Source organism: Phaseolus vulgaris, chromosome 5 (assembly GCF_000499845.2).
Source record: "Phaseolus vulgaris cultivar G19833 chromosome 5, P. vulgaris v2.0, whole genome shotgun sequence".
NCBI classification, from domain to species: domain Eukaryota; kingdom Viridiplantae; phylum Streptophyta; class Magnoliopsida; order Fabales; family Fabaceae; genus Phaseolus; species Phaseolus vulgaris.
This window is the reverse complement of record NC_023755.2, coordinates 34,070,578-34,074,407: the sequence shown is the minus strand read 5'-3', so window position 1 is coordinate 34,074,407 and position 3,830 is coordinate 34,070,578. Positions and strand designations below refer to the sequence as shown.

General features: G+C 29.0%; 1 long non-coding RNA gene across 1 annotated transcript; it reads left to right on the top strand.

Annotated features, from left to right (window-relative positions):
- Positions 1-453: 453 nt before the first annotated feature.
- LOC137834504 (uncharacterized) lies at positions 454-1,548 on the top strand. The gene is made up of 4 exons (XR_011084906.1): positions 454-676; positions 1,066-1,201; positions 1,294-1,367; positions 1,452-1,548. It is a non-coding gene; the product is annotated as an uncharacterized lncRNA (long non-coding RNA).
- Positions 1,549-3,830: the final 2,282 nt, after the last annotated feature.

Sequence of the window (3,830 nt, the reverse complement as noted above, 5' to 3'; positions counted from 1 at the left end):
ACCTGATATGCATATTCTTGTTGATTTTATGGCTATTAAGAGTCATACTTTTTTTTCTAGAAAATTCTTAATGTTTATATGTGACTTGATTGTGGAAATAAATCAATGGTAAATATATCAGGATAACTAGATATTTTAGAGACTAGTTTGCTAGTGATATCTTTTTTAAGTTCAACATCTTTTCCCTCTTCAGGTTTTCTTTCATTGGGTAGAATTTTTTTCTGTTGGTTTTGTTTTTGGTTTTTAGTTTCAATCCCTTGGATTATAAATTATTGATGTCTGTATAGCTAGGTAAAGCATGAAATAAACAACCCTTCAACTCTCATAATTGCTTAGCTGTTCCTTTTCTCTTTACTTTGTTGATCTTATTATCTGAGATTTGAAGCCATGAATACAATGCATCAAAGGAAGGCAGAGATGGCCAAGCATTCAGATGCTTTTATATATATATATATATATATATATATATATATATATATATATAAAAGAGAAAAATCTCTTAAAGTTTCAAGTTAATTAATAGGTAAAGACCCTTTTGCAGAAAATGACTGTGGTGGAGGATAAAATGGATGACCTCATAGACGAGTTTCCCATAGGAATGCGTGTCTTGCTGTTGATGATGACTCAACCTGTCTCATGATTATGGAGACTATGCTGCGAAGGTGCCAATATCAAGGTCAGCATCTTGTTTAGATTTTCTTTATATTTTTTCATTGCATTATTAATTGTATGTGAATTCTACTCTGCTTCTTTTTCCGTCTAGACATTGTTATTTATTTGATTTATAAAAGAATTTGTTTTGTAAACCTTATTTTTTTCAAAATTGAGTTTGTTTGTTTGGGTTTTCATTTGACAGATCTTATCATGATATGCCTTAATTCTTCTAGATATGTATTGTCTCTTATTTTTCCATTTGATATCAGTTTTTCTTCTTTATGGACTTCTAAATTAGTCAATTAATGCTCTTTGGAAGGGTGAAATGGTTTAATATTTTGTTTAGCATAAATGTGAGAATTTAATGTTGTTAATGCTAAATTGTTCATCTTTCCTTTGTTCCAACCCCAGGCATGTGCATCCCTTGAACCCAACTATCAACCTCCTGTGACATTTGTTGTGGTTCAAAAGCGTCATCACACAAGACTCTTTGCTAGCAACCATCATGACAAGAGTTCTGTTGACAGGAGTGACAACATATTGCCTGGTATTTGCTTTAGTTCACTATTTGGTGCCATATCCTTTAAAGAAACTTGTTTAACCATGGTGCTAAATAATTTTACTTATAAAATATTGCAGGCAGAGTTGTTGATTTTAAAATCTGCCATGCAACAGGGTTTGACTTTTATCTTCATAGCCATGCTAGAATACAGGTGAGATCTTTTACTCTTTTTGCTCATAACTTGTAATTTTATGTTAAATTACATCCTTATTGATGTAAACCATGTGTTACACAGGGTACAACCCGTCCTGCTCACTATCACGTGTTGTGGGTGAAAACAATTTTACTGCAAATGCTTTGCAAACTCTTACTAACAACCTTTTCTACACGTAAGTTCCTTTGCATTGCTTTTCAAATTCCCATGTACCAATTTTTAGACAGGATACTAAATTTGATGTTTTTGTTTTGTTAGATATGCTAGATGCACTCTATTTGTTTCCATTGGTGAGTTCCCTCCTGTCTTGTTTAATGGACTCTTAATGTTACTTTTACATATATTCATTATTGTTATATTCAAATTCATTTATTTAAAAATTATTTATTTTAGGTATCAGATATTAGAAGTGGTGCTCCATCACCTAATCAAATAATAGGATCAAGTGTTGGAAGCAAAATTGATTAGGAATGTGTATTTTAATTTTAAACTTGATTATGGATGCATGAACTTTTGGACAATTATGTGTTGTAATTTTAAACTTGATTAGGGATGTATGAACTTTTTATGTGTTTTAATTTTCAATTACATATAAACATTTGAACATTATTATGTGTGCTTTAATATTCAATGAAATGAATGGTTGATTATAACTTTATACATTATTTTATTTTATTATGAAAATGTGGTGGTTAAATTTTATAATCGTATAAAACAGATTATAAAAAAGTGGTGGTTAAATTTTATTTATTCAAAAAACAATTACGTTAGTTAAAAATGCCACTACTTAAGTATATTATGACGCCAAAATCTTTTTCAATGAATGTAAATCATTACAAAAAAAAAGATTTATTATCGTGAGCCAAAAACGGACCATAAGTATGAAAAACCTACGCAAAAACATTATTGTCGACATAGCGTTAATAAGAATTTTGAAGAGGTGTTTTTTTGCGTAGGTCAAGCGTGGGCTTAGCCTACAAGGAGTTTAGAAATTTATAAAAAATTGTGAGTTTGACCCACGTTGAGTCTACACAAAATTATATTAGCGTGGGCAAAGCCTTCAAAATGTCCAAGTAGAGTGAGTTTAGCGGAGAGAGGGGCACACAATAAGTGTAGGCTAAGCCTTCATGTTGACCACAAATTAGCGTGGGCTTAGCCTTCAAATTATTTTTTATATTATTTATTTGAAAAAGTGTAGGCTTAGCCTACAAGTTTGGCAGACAAAGAATTTCAAATAACTACAGTTTCTAGTTTCCAGTTTGAAATATATTTTTATTGAAATAAATCAATTTTAAAAAGAAAACTATTTTTTTATTAAAATAAATCAATTTTAAAATTACATTAACTAATGTGAAATCAATTTTAAATTACTCTATTTCTCTTTTTTTTTATTGCATTTATCCTATTTTTTACCTATTTTATTTTTTTCAATATAATTATTTAAGATAAAATTATTGTAGGGATAAATCTAATATGAAGAAATTTTTTTCTTACTAAAAAATTTTATTTATAACTTTTTCTTTATACTTTTTACTTGTCTTGAAAATTAAATATTGTTTTTTCTATGAATAAGAAAAAAAAATTTAATAAGAATAAGGAAAAGAAAAAAAAAAGTTATTTTATAATACAAGACCCACTATAATAAACTTAGAATTTTGTAAAAAATACGGTAGAAACGTAATATATTTTGATTGAAAAATTATTAGTTACAAAGGGAAGAATAATGTCTAGTAATTAGCTAATTCTAATGCAAACACTAACACCAAGCCTTATCTCACTAGATGGTGTTAGATAAATGGATCCAACAATGTCGGTGAGTTCTATCAGAAACCAGAATTTCATGAAATCCACTTAAACCAAGATTTATTTAAACAGGTTTCCTAATGTTCTCTTTGCTCATCCTCTACCTATTTTAAAAGAACAATTCTTTATCAACTTTTCAAAGTTGGTCTTAAAAACCTTAATCAAAATCATAAGTAAGTTTGTTCTGTTTTCTTGCAAATCAATCCCACTCCAACTTTCTCCTGAACTGGATACAACTGTTAGTTTTACAATTGAGCTTGTATTTTTCAATTTAATAACATTAAAAAAATCATGCCAAACATCATGAAACTCATGGTGCAGACTTTGGTAATATCAATGTATACTGTATCTTCTTAAGATCGGTTTCTATTACTAAGAAACAATGTTGTGTGGCATAGTCCAACCTATGCTCTACCCCTGAAAACTATAGCTTTACAATATCCATACCCTGTAGAGATTATTTCACATTCACCAGCAAAGATCTAAGCTTTTTGAACACACACAGATTATTTCACATTCACCAACAAAAGTCTAGTCTTTCTAAAACACACACGTATATATATATATATATATATATATATATATATATATATATATAAATACCATGCAACACTTTCCTACCAGTCCATATAACACACGTAAATTTTTACAGCTCCA